Source organism: Astatotilapia calliptera, chromosome 1 (assembly GCF_964374335.1).
Source record: "Astatotilapia calliptera chromosome 1, fAstCal68.1, whole genome shotgun sequence".
NCBI classification, from domain to species: domain Eukaryota; kingdom Metazoa; phylum Chordata; class Actinopteri; order Cichliformes; family Cichlidae; genus Astatotilapia; species Astatotilapia calliptera.
Window position 1 is genome coordinate 11868529 of NC_137422.1, and position 21573 is coordinate 11890101.

At 40.1% G+C, this 21573-nt stretch overlaps 1 protein-coding gene across 4 annotated transcripts in view; it reads right to left on the reverse strand.

Moving 5' to 3' along the window:
* The window catches only part of znf609b (zinc finger protein 609b), an 80606-nt gene extending 63583 nt beyond the window's left edge, over positions 1 to 17023 (reverse strand). For 2 of the 4 annotated variants that reach the window (XM_026162618.2, XM_026162600.2), the window contains exon 1: positions 16580 to 17023. The gene's annotated coding sequence lies outside the window, so the exon portion shown is untranslated. The remainder of the gene's footprint in view (positions 1 to 16579) is intronic. The other 2 variants (XM_026162628.2, XM_080306984.1) reach the window with 2 other exon arrangements.
* Between the last annotated feature and the right edge of the window lie 4550 nt (positions 17024 to 21573).

Below are 21573 nucleotides of genomic sequence, written 5' to 3' on the forward strand. Positions count from 1 at the left end.
TGCTTGCCCCAGTAAATCAAATTCTTCTGCCTGTCACAAAGTATTAGTGAAATGCTCTTAGAAATAACCTCAGCACAGTGTTAACACTATTCACCGCTATTCATGGCAAAGAAAACATCAATAAAAATGCACTAAAAGATCATCTGAATTTTGTCAAGTAGTCAAAGAGTGGTGGGTACTTTAAAAGGAAATTAGACTCACCTAAGAGAAGAAATAAATACTCACACTGTGGCTTGTCTGTGGTTAGAGCTGATGCAGAGAGCGAAAAGAACACGCACACGTTGGCAAGAGAGTAAGAAACCCCCAATCCTAAAACACTGACAAAGAGCCATATTGATTTTTCCTCTGCTCAAAGAGGACTCGAGCAGAAACAAGAGCAACTCCATTAACATGCCGAGCCATTCCACTATGCCATGATTTCTGAATTACCAACGCTAGTCTCTAAGATTCTCAAAACACTTCTAATTATCTCTGCTCTCTCCGTTCTATAATTGAGGCACTCTGTCTCAATGGAAGCTGATGTAGCGGCAGTCGCGGCATCTACTATGGCACTCTTCTTTGCATCCATGGCCAGCTGCACAATAGGCACACTGACTGCGCAATCTCCCAGTGGAGAGACTTTAGGGTTGATATTGCTAAGGAATTTTTAGTAATACATTACTGCATCCATCTATATGTTTGCGCGTGGGGCACAGGAACACTTCAAGATGACAAGTATTCATCTAGCCTGTCATCTCTGCACACCAACATGAAAGTGGAACGTCGTCACAAATACCACACCAGGGGCTTTATCACCTATTTAGCAGTGAAAGATAGAAAGAACATCTTATCACTTAAAAGAACACACTAAACCAATACTCTGCATTTCATTAAAAATAACTACTTAGCATTAAGCCTCATATAGAACAGGGTTGAGTGATATGTTCCACTAACCAGCACTTTGTGGTAGAACAATATAATCTAGACCGTTAATAAAATAAAGCAGCCCAATTCAACTTTCAATTCTTTTTATAACACACATGTAAAATCTTCTAACGCCTAAAAACTACCAGCTGCGAACTCTGAATCACCAACAGCTGATATATCTGTTCAATCCCCAACACTAACAAGTCAATGAGAACAGCTGCACAAAGACATCTAGGCTATTTTCTCCTTTTTTTAAAAATGTGCACAACACTCATGGTGGAATTGTTTCCAATATCTTAAAATGTCAGTGGAAAAAATAAAAAATAAAACCAATCACAGCTTTGTTTATCAGTCGTCAAAGAGCTACACAGACTGCACGAACAAGGACAAAGCGGTAAAATTAGAATGTTAATACTGCAGGACAAACTGCCTTGTTTAAGAGTAACATCTCCTCTGTGGTAATGATGATTGACTTCGACAACATTACATTCCTCCACAAGGTAGTGAGACTTAAAACACTCGATGGAGCCCTTTAAGCCAAAACAGAAAAAAAAGATGGTGCCATTTGCATTACAATGCAACAGTATATTTAGCATCTGAGCTGTTTAAACACTGAAACAGAAGGGACCATAGCAATAACTTCTGTGGTAATATCAGTTAGAGCTGATGAAGAGGTTCCCCTTGACACAAAACGGTCTTCTTTCTATAGGGGTTCAAGATAATTCAACAAAGAGTATGAAATTTCATTCCACAGCTCTGGTAGTCTTATCAAGCCTAAACTAATTTGGTTACAGACAGACTGTTGGCAAGTGACAACCACTCAGCAAGACTGTGAGATAAAAAGGATCAAGTAGTACATTACAAAGAGCTGCTTAGCAACATTATCGAGTACATCAAACACAAACTAGACAAAATCAAGTGCAATCTAGACATATCTTTTTTGACTGCTATCACTTGAATAATTTCTAAATGAAACTGGTTTACTAATGCTTATTGCAATGGTAGAGCACAAACTCATTAAACGAAACTAAATTATTCAGACGAAAGAGAATAACAAGTGTAGATAAGAGAGCTCTTGAAGTGCTTTGTGTTGACTTTAGGTCGACATCTACAACCCCACCAAAGTAAGATATGCGATGTTGGTAAAATGAAAACCTCAGGGTATGTTCGCGTTACGTGTTTGCTGTGCTGAATTTAATGTCTGGTCTTGACTATCTGTCTTACTTTGCTGTCAACATAGTGTTCCTACATGACAATCAAAGTGGAAAAAGATGACATTTTGTCATACTAGGTACCAAAAGATCCACGTCCATCAACAGAGGTTCAAAAATAGACATATTCAAAACCAAAAAAAAAGTAAACAAACATTAAGTGGAAGCAACTTCCTGATTGGCAGTGTTTTTAATCCAAATACCATAAATACTTAAACAGGAGCTCAGTAGAGAAATGCACACAAGGCCAAATGATAGAAAGTGTATCCAAGAGCACCAGCATTTCAGTATTTTAATAACATTTATCAAGAGGACTAGTCCATACAACTTAATAACATCTACTGGTAAGCACACAGACATCAGCCCTTTTCCTCAATATCATTTTCACTTGTGCTCAGTTGCTTTCGACATGATGGGGTATGATTTCTGTTTAATGGGCATTTTCTTTTCAGCACCTCGTTGGCTTTTTAGAGATGGTCTTAAACTTGAGTCAGTGAGCTGTTGAAAATAAACAACCCAGGCTTTAGCAGTAGGAAATCAGCCTTTTATCTTCTTCTTTTTTTTATTTTGCTTAGGGAGTCTGCCCACTGAGTGAAATGACCCTGAAATATATAAGTGAAATCTCTAAGAGCTGGCTGAAATCTCAAAATGCAAGGAGAGGTCATTCAGTGCTTTCTTTATCATCTCCTTTAGCATTGGATATACACTGGATACACCCAGCAATCCTTTAGGACAACAAAGCATCTTAATTCTATATTTAATTTCTTGTAGCAGCAGCTTTCAAAGTGGGGTGATGTCAATAAGGCACACAAGTCATGCACATGACCTGTGGAAACTTAATGTTTCCATATACTAAACTATAAATATGTTGTTAAACCCACAGTCAAACCATGGTGGTTAGTGCTCTATAAATAAAATGATCACAGTGCATACACAGATGTGAACTACATGAACTAATACCTACCCCCACACATTAATCTAACCTTTAAGGCGAGAATAAGAAACACTACAAAACAAATACGCAATAAAAACTCTGTAATGTCACAGATGATGGTCCCTACTACCCAAAAGCTTTGTGCCAGCTATGCTGTCACAATAAGGCCAGTGTATTTTTCATTTACCTCTGGTTAAACATTGTGTACACACTACCGAAACCTTTTAATCTGTTTTGACCAAATTTGTCTGGTGATTCTTTTTTATGTCCCACTGACAAGAGAAAGTCAAGGTATTGTCCAGACGCTTTTCTTTTGCAAGCTCCTTTGACTACGATGACCTGGATGACTGAGAACCTTCACAGACACGTCAAGGTATTGTCTTTGTCTTCTAAGCTTAAAATAACTTCCTGTTAAGTGTTGGCTACAGAGTGGCTGACATCCTTATAAGAACTTTGTTTGGAACATCAACAGAGACCAGCTTCAACATATTATTACTTAACCTAGTGTAGCTGGATTCCCTTAGCACCTTGGGTATCTTTCCATATGACCTCACGAATTCTCCCTCACAAATTTTCTTGACATCATGACATTTTCCACTAAATTCAAGAAAAGGTGTTTCAGAAAACACACACAATTTATTCTTTTTGATTATTTAGCTGTAGTAAAGCAAAGAAGAATGGCTAATTTAATCAAACAAAGCAGGGCTGAAGCTTGAGGTGGTTAGTCAAAGTGATACGATCAAGCTCCTCCTCGCTTTGAGACTTTACTCCGAGTATCTGCTGTCAGGCTTTAGTCAGTCATCAAATTTAGATCACTGACTGATTTCTTGACTTAGACAATACTGCACGCACTAAGGCTGCACATTTCCTTTTTCACACTTTTAAATCAGAGGACAGTCAGTACACAGAAATCACAGCTACCACAAACACTTTCATGTAAACTTGCAATTGCTAATCTGCAAGACTTCAGTTTCAGTAAAATGGCGGGGAGGAGCTTTAGTCACAGACTGGCAGGAAATTGCATCTGCATTTACATCTATGGAAAACTTGGGTAAATATGTTTGGGTAAATATTGCCAACAGCGAATATCTGATGACTATGCAGCAAGTACCAAAAAACAACGGACTAACTCTTTCTCAGTTGGCTGAAAATTCCAATGCAGGGCACAATCATACTGTCAGTAACAACAGTCGAATAACAATTACATACAGAGGGATTTCAAGATGAGGGTTGAAGGGCTTAACCCTCTCATTACACAAGTGTGTTTAGTGTTGCAAAAACCATAGGCATGAGAATGGTTTATAGAGAACAGGAAAAAAGTGATGAGTCACTCATCACAATGTAGACGTGTGGGCTAACCCTCATTACCTTTTATCCTGTTATGAAACACTTTATCCAAATGGGAGTGGTCTCTTCCAAGATAACAATGCCTCACTGAGAGAGCACGAGGTCTCACTGAATATTCAATAGGTGGCAAAATGATGTGATTGACATGCTATGACCATCATGGTCACCAGATCTCAACGTGGTTTACTACTTAAGAGAGAATCTGGACCCTCATTTTAAGATATCACAATTATCATTCTGGAAGAACACTCCTGCAGCAGAGCCTCATGGACTTTGGACTTTCTTAGTTTGACACGTCAAGCGAGGTGCCTGTAAGGACGGAGCAGTAGTTGGAAGCCATCCACAAAACACCGATCCACAAATTCTACACAGAGATGCCTGAGATCACTAATTTCAGATCACTAATAATGAACATTGTGTATTTTCCCAACATTTTAAAGATAAAAATCAAGGTTTCAGGTTGAAACTGAGAAAACTTGAGGAAAAAAGCACAAGAGAAAAGGTGCACAAGTAAGAAGGCAAAATTATAATGTCTTACTTTTTTTTTTTTTTTTTTTAAATCAGGTGTAGTATGCATATACCAGTGAGAGACAGTGCTGAAGCGCTTTGCACCGACTGAAATGTTAAAGTATTATTTTGAATAGCCGATATATGATATTTCCCCATCAATCAATATTAAGGTTTTCCTCCTCGACCCAGAATGTAAACTGAAAAAGGAGCTGAAATGTGCGAGCTAAAATAAGCTTGTTTTATTAACTTAAATACTGACTGACAAATGAGGGAGAAGGAAGAGATGTGAAAGGAACATGGCCTCGGGCTAAAGAGCAGAAAGTCCCTGAATAACACTGCTCTCTGTGTCTGTGTGTGTGTGCAGCAGAAAAGATAAAGACACTACTTTTTTCCCTAGAGTCTTTTGTCGACTGTTTATTACATGCATTCCTGCACGGGCAGCTCACCAGGCAGGATTCCAACAAATTCTTAGTGAAAAGTGAAATACCCATCTGCACACAGTGCATTCAGTCAAGTTAATGGTATCTACTCGCAAATTCTCTGGACCTTTCAGGCTTTTATACTAGTTTATTCCACGAGGAATCTTCTATTAACCTACTACACTGAGGATGACTGAACAATAGAAATCAGTAATAAAGCAACAACAGCACCACAGTGAACACTGGCATAACCGCTCCTACAGAGTGTCAAAAGTCCAACTATGAGAAAACAGCAGGCCACTGGTGAGTGACTAATACACTGCACTACTGTTTGTACCATAGACAGTTGTGGTGTTGCCATGTGAATGTCCAACTAGAGAAAGGCTGAGGACAACCATTAACCTCAAATAACTGCCTGCCTCTCTTCCAGCAGCTGCCTAACAGGGGCCGAGTCAACAAGCGAGGCTTCAAATGGCATTGTCACTCTAACATGGTGGCTACCCACAATCAATGCTGCACTGATCTGTCCCTCAGAGACACAAGTGTCATGTGCAAAAAATGACAAGAATCAAGAGTAAGCAATAATTTGGACCCAATTCACTCTCGATCAGAGAACTGGTTTTGACAGCGTGGAATCTATTGCTGACAAATTATCTGCAGCACACTATGTAAAAATCACATCTTAAATCAGGAGTGGGCAATCAATTTCCCCAAAGGGCCAAATGAGAAACTGGGACCAACAGGCTACACTAAGTTCTGCTTAATATTAATTGTATCTCTTATAAGCTTATTGGCGTGGCCCTCCACAACAGTCCCAGTTTTTCATGTGGCTCCTTGGGGAAAATTAATAGGCTGCCTCTGTTTTAAAGGGCACTTTAACTTTGTACTTGAAGCATAAAGACTCACAACGCAACTGCTCATAAAAACACACACACACACACACACACAGAAACGTGGGCAGTAACATCTGACAGTAAGGCCTAAGGTGCACACTCTATCACCACCAATGTTTGCAGTGCTGGAAATCGTATGCGAGGTAAGAAATGCATTCTATGCTGCATTTCTGTAATGGGGAAAATAGCTACATTAAATCATTTTCTTTGACTTGTCTATTACACAATACCTATAATAGGTTATAGCTAACGAGTGGTCCCACTTTTCACTGTGTATTAACCTTAAACAATACTGTTTAATATAGTTTTTAATATTTGGAGCTACAGTGCATCTTCCATGCTGGACCATGTGACAGAGGTCTAGACCAGCTTTCCTTTAGAACGCGAGTTTAAATACATTCGCCTTATTTGGACATTTGACATCCTTGTTTACACATTTGCTGCCACCGTGACCACTTGGTCATCCATTAAAGGAAATGTGTTTCTGCCTCCAAAAATGCAACTCAGCTATGTCGGAGCTCAAACGCACCATCACTTAGAAAAGTATAAGAGCTGAGGTTTGCTTGCTTTGTCCTCGTGTTGTCACCAATGCAAATGATTCTCCTTCAATTCTCCATCTACCTCTCCTATTCCCCATGCCTGTTTGTTCTCCCTTTTCCCCAGCATCATCAATTTTCTTTTATAGCGGCTGCCAAATTAAAATGCAAAGCAAACAGGCTTTCTCCGGCAGATTACTGTATGTTACAAGTAAAAGCTAAAACAACCAATCACACAATATGCAGACCATGTGTGCTCTTTTTTAGCTGCAGTATATTTAGTCCGATATATTCACACGTTGGAGCATCCTAATATTTCATTTCGCTACTAATAACACTAAAGCTGAATTTATGCTTCTCTGGCGAGTTGTTTCTCTGCTCCTGTTTGTAGATGCCTACGGCGTGGGAAGTGATTTATGGTTCAGCGTAGGATTTTAACCCGTTGGCTGTCGTGGCATTGCTACCTCACTAGATGGATGTGTTGTACATTTTTGTGCCATGCTGTGTATTTATTTCCCAACCAAGTAATATCATTTACCTTCATGTATTTGCTATGCTGTGCTTACGTGATTTAAAAAAAAAAAAAAAAAAAAGAGCAAATATGTCCATGTTGTTTACATTCTCAAAGAAATAGAAAATGATGGTGAAGACTAAGCTGTTCCATTACTCCCATGAACCCTTTACAGCCTGTGTTAACCTCACACTGCTGCATCTTAATCCAAAGGCATAAATCTGCCCTAAGCAGCTGACTGAAACATTACACACCCATATTTTTTTGCAAACCAGTCAGGACAGTTCAAACCACTAATGTTAAAGCCACAAGAGCTACTACTTGCGAGACTATGCACGAGTGCTGCTCCATTTGCGTGTTTTTGATTAACTGCTTTCTCTGCCCACAATCTCGACCTTAAATAGGATCTCTACTCTTGAGAGTAACCGGGTTTCTCCACTGATCTTCCTTGATCGTTTGTGAAATCGCATAACACAGTTTTATCGGGGTAAGACCTACATTTGCTGTCCAAATAAGTGAATTTGTTCCAGCGTCTTGTCAGATTAATTGGAAAAATGAACAGGGACAGATAATAATGACTTCCTGCAGGCTGATTAGATTTAAATTTCCTGATTTCTGGCCTTAGTATTTTAATTCATTTGCATTTTGTGGTGCTTTCCGTCAGATTTTTTGGTTACACAAAGTAATCTGGTGATTATCTTTTTGATAAACTTATTATCAGCCAAAGAGTCTCATTATAAATTTCCCATAGCGCAAAATAATGTTGCTAACCAACACAATGTTGCAGATCTGATTTCCCCTTTGTTTTTATTTGATGTTTGTTCATTACTTGTTTTGTGTTTTGATTATTATCATAGACCTAAGCATATTTTGACAACAGCACACAACAGCCCCAATCTGGTTGGCCTAGGTAGAAAAAGGACATAAGAATCAGTGTGCCAGTTAACAAAAACTGCCAGCAGACTACACAAAATAGTTGGAAGTGATCCAAATGTGGTCACCCAGGGTAACCAAACAACTAGTACTGTTGAAGCCTGAGGCCCCAAATAAGATTTCCTGTAACTACGTGCCAAAGCTGACTGTTGTATAGAAGATTGGTTGATTTCATTGGGATTTTTTGTAAAGCCCATCTGATACTGGGTTTTTGGAACCAATGCTGATACTGACTTTTATGCTACAGTGACACTAGAGAAAACAGTGGAGGGAGACTGTAGCACCAAAAAATAAAAATGACTGGGTCTCTGTGCAATGAACTGCTTCAAAGATGGAGACTAGGTTTGTAACCACTATTCAAAGCGACTTTGGTGTGTCAAGATGGTGATAAAACAGCAATGAAACAGAACCAGTTTGTTATCAGTTTGTGATTAAATAGGGTGAAGCTGGCAATTACATGAAATCTCTTTACGATAATATAGTGATTCACTGTAAGAAATCTGTAACAATCGCAAATCTGTTGCTGTTTACATACACAAAGAAATCACATTAAACAAAGTCCAGTCAAGACTGGAAATTCCCCCGGAATAATGATGTAGTAGTTATGGCAGGGCGGGGCTTAACTACAAAATGATAGATGTTTGGCAACCTTGCTTTTATATGAGAATATAACCAGATTACAACCACTTCGCAACTAGATGACAACCAGTTGAGTGCCGTCTCCTATTGCAAAACAATGCATCACAGATAAGCAACTCATCGGCACAGACTGACTCCGATCAATTGCGAATTTTTTGGCAATTGATTTGTGTCTATAAATTGGACAGCATTTATTCCCAAACCTCTGCTAATCTCAGAGTGATTGCAGTCAGTCTGAATCAAAACACAAATTTTTGTGAACAGGTTCCCTCCCCAAAGGCGACCCTGGCAGAAAGTGGTCGCCACAAGTACTTGAAATCTGTCACCAGTAGCAAACCAGGTCAATGGATTCACTAAGATTTTGGACTCCACTGACCAAGAAGCCAGCTTTCCTAATTTTTTATTCTAGTGTTACAGAGCCATTAGACGACAAAGGTTTTCAACAGTGATATCGGTCAATTAGCACAAGAAAGCTCCTTTTAAATTTTTAACTACTACATTAAACTTTTCTAATCAACAAGCTGTCTAATAATACACGTTTCTAAATTAACTCAACATCTTTTTGTATTAAATTCTATCAAAGAAAAAACAATTCATATCAACACATTAAACATTTACACCAACACCAATAAATCTGCAATACATCCATTTCCAGTTTGTTCTATCCGATAACGCAAGTGTAAAGCACATCTCAAATCACTGTACAATTTAAAGCAAAAATAAAAACCTGGCCTATTACTGTTGCTCGAAGATCCAGCACTAAATTCTTCAGTGATGTTTTCACTACTGAACAGCTGAAAATACATAATGCCTACTAAACTAGCCCCATGATATATTGAGCCCTGCAAAAATCAAACAACTACAGCCTTTAATCCCAGTTAATTCTTTATCCATGCACAGTAAAAAGGAACTGGACATGATCGCCGTGCACCTCGAACGACAACCCTTTGGTGGGCTTTAAACCGAAGCCGCTTTGATGGGAATGCGTTTCAAACTAAAACAACATTAAAATTCTATACATCTGTTTCCATGCATGCCCGGGCAGAGGGATGAAACAGGATAGTAGATCTCTGTTAACACTTGCACAGTTTTAGACTGACGAAGGAAATGGTGCTCTTTGAAAGTGGTTGCCGTTCCAATTGATCATCCGTGTTTTTCACATTAGACTGCAGCAATTGTGGATGTTCTCTCATTTACTCATCAATATAACAAGCAAGGCTGGTGTCATCTGAGAGCGACAACAGTTTCTCTTTGATTCTACAGATGACAGTGGATTCTGCTGTATGATTAGGGCAACAGGGATAGAGCCTCCCACTCACTGCCACCACGCTACACTATTGATGTGCTCTGAGGAATTCCCGCGCATCACTTCAAAGACCTTTCTTGCTCTACACTAAGCTCAACTCAAAAACATATCTTCATAAAAGACCATGACATTCCTACAGCTAAAAGCGAGCTTATATCTGGGAAAGACATAATTGCTTCGCGTCAAAAAATGGATACGCTGTATGTTCTGTAGAGCAACTTAGAAAAAAAATAATATTATATTGTAGCATTTTCTTTACTATTTTAATCAACCATTTATAGATGTGCATGTAGCAGCGAAAAGATAACCACTGTCAGGAACAAGTGATGCACCACTGATTAATGAGGTCACACTGCTTATGAATGGAGGAGTGAAGGCAGCACTAAATGCAATGGTGTGGTAAAAAACCCCAAAGGTTTTGTAATAACAGAAACACAACTATCCTTTTGAATCGACCCCCATAATTGCTGTGGCTTTCCTTTCTACAATCACACGGGACGATACTTCAAACCAAAAGCAAATGAGACAGCATTTCTGCAGCACTCAAGTCTGTGCTGCGCCACAAAAGCTGACAATATCTTTATAGCCTGTGTGGGGGAGACTTGAGTGTAACCTGGGCTCACATCCCAGGAAAAGATGGATCACTGGTTTCTGGCAAAACAGCAGCTGTGCAACAAGCATTCAAAGTGCCCCCCCCCCCTCCCCCGCTGTAATGGGCAATTCACAAGTGAGAAATCCAATGAAAGCTGCAAAACCTGAAGCAGAGCTGCATATTCTGATACAACATTACAGCCCGCACGACAATTGTCACATCCTCAACTTTGTCAACAAAATGGTAGCCTCAGGAAATAGAGACGGCGGCAACATCCACACAATCAGTTTTCATATATAAAATCTATTTTGGGGGCCAGATGAGGTACATTTTCCCCCCACTACAAGCTTCCCTAGCCCACCCACACAATGGATGGCTCAATAAATATTGCCATCTATTCTGACTGTCAGTTTCCATTGTCCTGCATTTACTATGCTTGAACAAGCAAATAAAAAAAATAAACAATAACACAAAAAAAACCCACCATTTTAATAATTGCATTACATAATTACGCATTTCAGTAATATTTCGCAGTTTTCAGGTGTAGCGCAGCTTTTAAGCCTTGCCGCGGCCTTTTACATTATAATCTCGACAGTCATGTTCATATCGAAAGATGATGGAAATTACATAAGCACTTCTGAACCGTCCACCCACCTGTCTTTCCACAAGCTACGAAAACAAGACAGGACACTCCACGGAGCACTTGATTGATTACAGGAACTGTTTAATCAAAGTCTGAACTCACTGCAGACCTAGTCAGCTGTTACAAGCAGATACAGCATAGTCAAAATTCACAGGTAGCCAAGTGTGCAACACACAGCGGCACAGGCTAAAAATATAAACAATCAACCGTTTTCTTAAGTTGTTGTCCCCCCAAAAAAAGGATTTAAATATGCCATCAGAACATATTGGGTTACCAAAGCCTATGCTACTTTCTCTTCATGCTAGAAGTGTGAAATGAAGTCCCAGGTGTCTCCCTCACTCCTTTTCAACTGTGTGCACATGCAAAGGAAATAGCGAAAGCTGCACCTCTGCAGGTTAGCTGTTCCAATGGAACACAGTATGCACTATGGTAGGTAGGTAAGTAGCTATTTTAACCAAGTGCTATATTGCATTAACAATTACTGACTACAATTTGGAGGTCAGGTCATGTAGGTAATGCTGTTTTTCTGAAGGCACTCAAGCGTTCCATGTTAGAGCTTCCCTGCAGTGCTTCAATAAGCCCATCCCCCCATCACTCAGAGTGGATCGCTTCAAAAGAATCTTAACCTTGGAGAAACGCTGCATGTATGTTTTAAAGTACAAAGATTTTCATCTAATCACAACCTGCCTATTGACACTAACTGCATTAAAGCACTCGCCACTTCACAAAGGGAACTGGAATCCATATGCGTCTCATTCCTCATGATCCATTTCATTGCTAATGTAAAACCCAGGAGTATAATTGAATATGTGGATATATGTGCACCTGTAAAAAAGGCTTAATTCAAGTGGTTTGAAAATAAAAGGCACCGTAAGCCTTCAAATGACCAGCTACCTTTGAGGATATAGGTTAAATCCTTTCTGAGTTTGCTATCAGCTGGTGTGTGGCCACGACATGACGGCAGCCTTACAAAGCCAACATAATCCCCTTGTCCTGGACTAATCTAATGCCCTGGACCTCAAAACAAACACTTTTAATGCTCTTCTTGCACAGTGTTTCTTTGGTATATAGTCTGAGCCATAAAGTAAGAACAAAAAGAGAGTTCTTAGTCAAAGCTGTGTCCCAGATGTCACACAGGCACTTTTATTAACATACAGCACAGATGTACATGAAAAATTACTCAAAATTAAATTATGAGAATTCATTAAATAATAATGCTCCATAAATAAAAGAAAACAAGGTTGTTTTTGTGCTAAACAAAGAGCTCACAATTGTGCAGTCAAAATGTAAACTAAAAGACGCTGAGCATAATAACAAAGACAGATTTCACAGCTGCTCTGTTCCCAAGTTTTACTGTGTGACTGATAGCCTGGAGTTTGAAATCCGCTTCATAACCACCTCTCTTACAGGTGCCATTTATGGTCCTTATACACACACAATACGGTAATATTACGTTGATGCACAGTACGTATCACTCCGCGAAGCTCCTCGGTAGCCGTAATGCGCCGACAATCTATCAAGCGGTGCAGCTCCGTAGCTTACCAAAGTCGTACTCAAACATTTTGACAGATTGCTGAGCGCCGTGTACCACATAAAATCGGTTCGCGGCCATCAAGCACAACCAGAATTCATACATAAGGCGCGCTATCAACTTTTGAGAGAATGAAAGGATTTTAGGGTTAGCGCTGTTAGCTCGTTAGCGCGGTTAGCTCGTTAGCATGTTTAGCTCGTTAGCACGTTGACGCCGTCCAGCCCCACGCATGGGGCGATGCGCAGTAACTCGTTAACGGAGATTTGCCGTGTCCGTCTTGTCGCTGCCTGCACGTGAAGCGATGGGGGAGGAGGGGGAGTTGTCTTCAGTGAAGGCGAGGCGGAGTAACGTTGCGTAGAGACAAAAGTGGACGAAAGAGAGGCAAACTTGCGGCTCCACAACTATAATTATAACGTAACAGACTATATCGATATAAAGGATATTGTCACATCTTATATCTCGTATAAAAATATATCGATATGTTTTAAAAACTCGATATATCGCCCAGCTCTAGTCTGAGGCACAACAGATTTTTAAAAAGGTGAAAGGCTGGTCACAGTTAACGCAAAACAAATCTGAGCCAAAGCCCAGTGCCATCACGTACATTAGTAACTTTTACAGTCAGTTGCTGTCCTTTAAAAACATTACATACCAGCAGCTGAGTTATCAAGGACATCATACTGTTGAATAAGGAAATGGGAATTTCCTCAAGTGGCGTTGCTCTCGTGTTCAGTCACTTCACAAGCTATGGTCTGTCAGACTGTATAAAATCTATCTGCCATGCTATAACAAGGATCCTAACACCCTTATAATGATTAAAACAAATTACTACTTAAAAAAAAAGAAAAAAAGAAAAGGTAATCAGATGGAGAGGAACTGCCTTTGAAAAGGTACTGAGCTGGAATGAAAGCTATGCCAGCTCTATGCCTTACAGTGAAATTGCTCAATTTTGTCCACCAAAAGAAAAAATAGCAAAGGACATGTTTGCTCTGTGGAAACATTGCTATTATTAAAAGGGACACCAGTGCTTTCACATGTATGAATTCAATTTCAGGGCAAATCCTCTGGGCTTAACACTGTTATATTACCGTCTTTTGTATTGATTTCAATGTGACAAAGACATGAGAAGAATGAGTAATAAACCTCTAGGTAAAACAAAGTGTTCAAAAAGAAATCAATACAAAACAAGTCGGTAATAATACGTAGTGACCAAACACTCTTCCAGCAAGCGTAAAAGACCTCAATCATTTATTGGAACCACTAGCAAATTAATGTTAGTCTGGTTAAGGTGATCCTTTTGCTGCCCGCTCTGATATAGGTTATTTGGCTAGTTGCACTGAAAATAATATGAACCGTCACTAAACCTCAGAACGAATGCATTTTATGCTGCCTTGGGTCACGTGCGTGAATTTCTATTGACTTGACATTATTTCACATAAGTCACTTGAAATCATTAAGTCCCGTCAGGCCTTAATGACTGCATACCAAGTCTTAAATGAGGAACTCTTACACCTCTATGCCAAAAAGCTGGTATGAGAAAACCACAGGTCTGCTGCAGACTGGCCTGGACTCAAACAACTTCCAACACGTCCCACATTGCCGAATAGGGAACAAACGCTTCATGCACATTATTCCAAAGTAGCTTAATATTACAGTGCAGAAAAGTGTCTTCAAATGGTGTCCAGAGTTTTCGCGAGACAATGTATCCAACCTGATTTAATAGTAAATGAAGCATTAGCCAGGAATGCCTGAGGCTCTTGAGAAACCAGTGACATGTTTAATGATTGAGTATTCAGTTACTGTCAACTATAGTAGTTTTGTGTAAACAAATACATTTCATTAACAAAAGAACCACTCATTCCACTCATTTGCATTGGTTTCACCTCATTTACGGCTTGGGTGGATGGTACAGTCGATGGCTCAGACAGCATTTCGCTCTTAAAGTAAGAAGATAGTTACTTCTATCACTAAATTTAAATTGTTAAGGCTTCATGGTGGACAAATTGTAGTTTGTTTCATTTCTGTACTTCAATCTCATAACCTATTATTGGAAAATGACATCAGCTTCACCTACTTATCCATCTACCTCGAGTACTCTGTAATAATATCTGAAGTTTGGGGTTCTGCAACCGCTTGCAAATATCTCATTGCGAGATCATCCACCCACGCCAGATATCCTTACACTTAGGCATGCCACATGGAAGACCTTGAGTGTTGTATTGTAAGCACTTAGCGGTTGTGCTTGCAAAAACAGAAATGTGCAATACAAATGACAAATGTCCTCAACAAATCATATTTAATTGACTGCCAGCACTAGGTCATCGTACACATTAAGCAGGATTGTGCAAAGCCTGTGACACGTTTATGTTGCAAGCTTGCACAACAATTAAAACTATGTCTCACTTTTTCCCAATGAACCCATGCTGTTAAAAAAAATAATAATAAAATTCTGCACACTGGAGCATTTTTGAGATATATATAAATAAAAATACATTTAACACTACTGCAGTCTTGTATCTTGACTAATGAATATGTTGAACACTTTAACCTGCAGCTAAGTACTAGACTGAGACTACTTTGCTAGTCTTTAATGTGGTCCTGTTACAGTCCATGGAGCAGCACAGACCATGGGGTAGAGCACAGGGTTAGCCCACAGTGGTCTTGTTAAAAAGGAAATCTTGTGCTTGAGCTGAATGACTCAATTCACTGAGATGGGACACCCCCAAGAACATGAGCTGACAAAACGTGACTTGTTTAGTTTTTTTAGTTTTAGTTTGTTTTTTTTTGGGGGGGGGGGGGTTCCATGGAAGTCCTTACCATAGCTACATATTAACATGATCCACCATTTTGTAAAATTTTTAGCTGTAATACAGAGCACTTTGTCTGAAGCCACAACCTGTAACAAGAGTTGTAGCACTTGTTTACACTGCTCTGTGTGTGTGTGTGTGTGTGTGTGTGTGTGTGTGTGTTAACACCAGTATACGTGTGGTTTCAAACAGATTCACACAGATCCTCACACTCTGCTCTAAATCATCACTAGTAGCACGTTAAAAGATCAGGCTTTCATTTTCATGTCTACTTAAGTGCCCCTCGCAATTCACTAACGAGACCCCCTGGGAGTCCCCGGTACCCAGATTGGGAAACACTGTGGTCACTTCACTGGCGGAATTTGCAGCTTCAAATCTGCCCAGATCCATATTTTATCTCCAAACATGGGGGGGGGGGGGGGGGGGGGGGGGGTCGTTTAAAAACAAAAACTATTAGTGAAGTCAGCCAAGTGTATTCTGGGGCTAATAAATATTGCAGTCCCCGAGGGTAACTGTCACGACCCGTGAGCTCAACTTAAAGAATCTGTTAGCAGTGCTTTAACGGTTACGGTACCAGCTTCACTTTCACACGTTAGCTGAAGTTCAAGAAGCAGATAGAGCTAACTTAGCTCGGTGTAATGAGCTAATCTAAGTGTAACGTTAGCTCTCTGGCAGACAAACAATGAGCTCAGAGTGCAGTCAGCCTTGGCTAGCTTGCTTGCTGCTGCATGCTGTGTTGGCTACATAACGTAAAGCTAGCCAGCTTGCCATGCACACAAGGCTAACGTTAAATGGCTAACGACTCGTAGCACTATCAACAATAAGAAGAAAAAAAGAAGAAAAAAAAATGTACTTACTTACCGACTTAGCTAGACACTCCTATTCCAAACCGTGGTCTGCCCATGGTGGTGTATGCTCCATAAAAAGAACAAATCAACGGTAATTATGCTTTACTTATAAGAAAACCTCTAAAAAAAATCTGAAGCACCAGAAAGCAGTGGCAGCGCACTCCCCAAGACATCCAACACAAGAGAGGAGGGGAGGCCAGCGATTCACTGGACTTCTGCCATCACACTTCGAGATACCGTCCACAGCGTAAACAGCCGAGTCCCGAGCGCATTTTTATCGGTGCCGTCTCAAGCCAGACACAAGTCCGGTCCTCTCCAGCGACCCTCTGTCAATTATTCCCACAGCAAATAGCTTTCAATCCAGGTTAATTCCTCCGTATTCACCGTCTCTGGATGAGCGCCGTGCTGGTTCTTCGTGTGGGAACTGATACAATGTAGCCAACCAGCAGCAGCGATTAGGAAATCCAGGATAGAGAAGTTCCTCTCGGAATGGACTGGGATACGTCAGGTACAATGCATGGAACTGGATTAACCAGCCTGGACTGTGACTGTCTGTGTGTGTGTGTGTGTGTGTGTGTGTGTGTGTGTGTGTGTGTGTGTGTGTGTGTGTGTGTGTGTGTGTGTGTGTGTGTGTTAGTTTTCAGTTCTAGCCGCTGCTGTGGTTTTTACACAGAGACAGGGCCGTAGCCAGGATTTTAAAAAATACTGAGGTCATAGGTTCAATCTTCTCCTCTCTCAGTTCTTATAATGGAGTAAGGCTTCTTTAAGCTATCTATAAATAATACTGCTTTCCTATAAATAACACCGATTTCAGATTTATTGTTAAATGTAGGACAGAGCACAATTACCAAATGCAACTAGCAGCCCAAAACATCAAAATGTTAAATGCAGCCTTCCATGATCCAGAAAAGACACCAATAATCCTCCATAAATTGTCTGTAGTTTACTCACTTAAGTGACTCTTCATTTTTTTTAAAAATGATGTGATTTGACATTAAAAATATTTTAAATAATGCCTTCACATAAAAGTGTCTAAAACATTAGAAAATACCAAACAGTAGACAATAGACCACTTTTTTGCTACATTACAGTTCAGGGATAGAAATGCTAATAATCTGATGATGATGATTTGTTGATGACTGTGTGATAATGGGAAGTCAGACATAAATTGTCTGGCCTTCATCATGTGTTTATAAGACACAACTAATGATATTGTCAGTACACTCCGAAAAATATGCCAGTTACTCTTGGCCTATCAAAAGGTCAACATCATAGGTATATTTTTAAATCAGTCGTGTGACAGGACTCTAGCTCCCCTTACTGCTTCCGTAGGAATTAAGAGGGTCAGTCTCAAACAAGTACTGCCAATCAAATGTACTTGAAGTAATCATCAGCAAATCCGACTGCCTCTTTAAGCGCAGATGTTTTAGCAGTTTGCTGGTCTGAGGGGTTCAGGTGTGTGTAGATACGATTTTCTAAGTAGTATGACGTCCTAGCAAATTCATCACAAGGTCAGACCCTACAATGCTCAGGGAAATTGTAAAAACGGGGGAGGGGGATCCAGGTGGTACATTTTAGCCTCTAGAGACCTCAGTTAGCATGTTAAATGTGTAAAACATGTTTCAAACAGTATCCAGACCAGAGTTTTTCAGTAATGAACAGCGGCATATTTAGCAAATACCAAATCAACAGAAACACCTCATACTAACTGTCAAACACATGGCGAAAACAAGCCCACAAACTCAGTGAATTAAAGGGACATTGTAGAGAAAAATGGACCAAACTTTCTTGACAACAATATGAGACACTGATTAAGTAGTTCAAAAAATTATTACTTCAAGATTTTGCTGGTAAACGTTGTTCTAAAAACTACTAAATCACACTTAGCCTGTTAAAGAGTAATAACACACATACACATACCAACACTTATTAACGGAGCTTGGAGTGACCATGTAAAAAAAACTGAATTAATTGTGTATAAAAAATTCATTAGGGAATTAGTAATTATTATTATTAGGCAGTCACATATGAATTCATCACCGTGTAATAAGCCATCAGATCTGCAGGGGGGAAACTGATAAATGGTTTTTAGAGTAATCCTGGTCTGCCCTGGAATGTTACATGTTTAAAAAGTGCAGTATTGTTCATATTTTCCCTACCAGCCTTTTCCAGAAGGAAAGTGGCTGAACAGTTCAGTGGAGCGGTCTACCTGATGAACTAAAGAGCTTACCTAAAACAATAAAGCAGGTGTTACTCTGGAGTCTGGACAGGGGTAAACACTGACCAAAGGGATTTGTCACAACCTGGCAACCCAAATGTTCACGTAACTGGCTTATAAATGATCAAATACACTTAGTATGTGACTTATTCAACCTGTACAAGCCCATAGGGATGTTTTGTCGTTAGAAAGTGGCAGCACTGACGCATCATGATGAATGTACTCTAACTCGGTTTTAAAAAAGGGGAACCAAATGTGCATTTTGTTGAATGACAACACTTTTAAATCTGTAAAAACTGTGATTCTACACAAGAAAGCAACACGGAGGCAAAAACTTGATCTTCACGCTTGAGGCAAATTGGACATGTTACCTTAGTGACTGCCAGCTGGGTTCAGATTTTGCTGAAGTGAATCTATAACAACAACTGACGGGGAGTTTCTCAGAAAACATTAAGCTGGCAAAGGAAAAGATTCCAACAATAAGACCCTTGGACATGTCATGAATCCAGTTCTCCCAGCTCCACGGATAACCTTTCATGTGTACCAGCTTCAAACACCATGAAGGCTTTAAGTCGTTGTCTCGCTCAGTGCTGGTTTCCCAGGCAACAAGAATATGATAATGTTGCCTTTGACATGACAGAAGGAATCATCTCGCTAACAAACAGAGACAACAGGCACAGGGAGGGCTCGGAGAGAGGCAGGGGAGGGGGCTGAATTAATGGACTCATTTTCACACAGAGGGAAACACAGCGGCAGCAGCTACTTACCATCCTCCATCTTCCTCTATTGCCTCCAATGCATTCCTGCTGGCAGGCACACTCTTGCTCTCCCGAGGGAACAGCCAGCCTCCATTGGAAAGCTAAATAACAGTCAGTGGCCAGTGGGGACCGGAGGGGGACAGCTTTCTGATGAAGGCTGCCCTTCAAGGCTGTATGGCTCCAAACCAAGTGCTCTCGCTGCTTAGCGTCACACCAGCTAAAACCTGAAATGAACAAGCTGTGTGGACGCCATGTGTTTTCCATCAGTGAAGAGGGGTTAATCAGCCAGCCATGTGGAATCACAGAGGGGCTGGCTTGATTCATGTGATCATCTTTCCATTACTCTATAAAAGAAACTGTAAAGCCCCAAAGCCCATCTGTAAGAAACTTGTTCTTTAGCACATGTTTGAAAATCCATATCAGCTAACAGCCTTGTTGAAGAAACTGATGCAACAGAATAAAATGACATGAAATAACACAGTCACAGAAAATAAAAATGTATCGTCCTTACCTAGATTAAAAAGGCAAAGCCTACTGAATGGACTGTTTTTGTCATACACATTAATGCTTTCACATTTTAGTCCTCACTTTGCTCCAGACTGAAATGTCCCATCATTAATGTTTGTGCTAACAATACATCTTTTAAATTGCAAGGTATCTCAGCTTAATGTTTTTTACATAACATCTTGTGTTTTGAACAGATTAAGTCTAAATGTAAAGATACAAATGTGACATGTACTGTTAAGACTGCTGATTTAATCTTGTTACATTTACATCTGCTCGGATTGATTTTTTTTTTCTAGTGCATGACATTAACTTGTTTATTGTTTTCTTTGACTGAAATGTTACAAGAATCTGTTACATGCAGGCATTCGTTCCCCCCTTGAGAATGAAGGGTAATAACCTTGTTTCTCAGCGCCATCATTGTTGAAATCTTTCATTTGGTTTACAATTAAATTCCTCACGAAACCATTACAATCCCATCGTCTTTGACTGTACTTTGTGTTTAGTACCACTTAAAAAATATTAGCACCAAATGAAAATGGCGATGGCGGGAATGGTGAGAGTTTTTATTAATCCAAGTCAATTCAGTTTTATTTAGATAGCACCAATCACAACACCAGTCACCTCAAAGCTCTTTATATTCCAACAATAATAGAGAAAGTGCTTTAAACAGGACCCAGGCTCAGGGAGGGACAGCAATCTGCTGCGTCCATCAGCACACCAGCTTCTTCTTTGAGGATGTTAGCCCCACAAAGGTCGGAGATTGGGTCTAGTGTAAAAATGGCTGTAATTAGCCATAGGCAAGACTACAAAAAAAGTGCTCTAGTCCACAGTTTTATGCCTCTGAGTGTATGCATAATATTTTCTCTATCTGTACCCATATAAACTATATGGACAAAAGCATGTTACACCTACAGGATCTGCTCCCGTCATAGTAACCAGTGCCATGAAGCTCCCAGTGCACAGTTTTTGTGCTGATGTTAATGACATTTGAAACCCTGCACTTACTGAGTCACCAGAGTATTAGTGACTTTTATGTACAATGGGCCTTAGCAGTTGGTGACCCCGCTCTGTAACCCTACATGATGTGCCACTTTGTGTCCGAGTTCCTGTGGTTCCTAAACACTTCCGGTATGGAATTACACCACTTACAGCTGATGGTGGAACATCGACAAGTGAAGAAATGTTACAAATTGACTTGCTGTAATGGTGATATCCTATTACAGCACCATCTTCCAACTCAGCGAGCTCTTTAGAACCATCCATTCTTTCTGTCTGTGTAGGCGCTTGGTCATCCAGGTCGTGGTAGCCTTCACAGCTTGGAAAAGGAGGAATCCAAGAGGCTTTTTCAGTCCCGTGTAATAAACCTCTAGAGGAGGCTGTCTTCTTTGGAGGTGGTCCTGAGGGTCGTTAACCTACTATTGATCTTGTGAGTAGTCACGTAAGCTGAGGTGTCAAAAAAGCCGTGGGTCATCCCCATCACCCGGGCAGACAGGTGAAACCTCTGTTAGACCTTACCCCACCCCA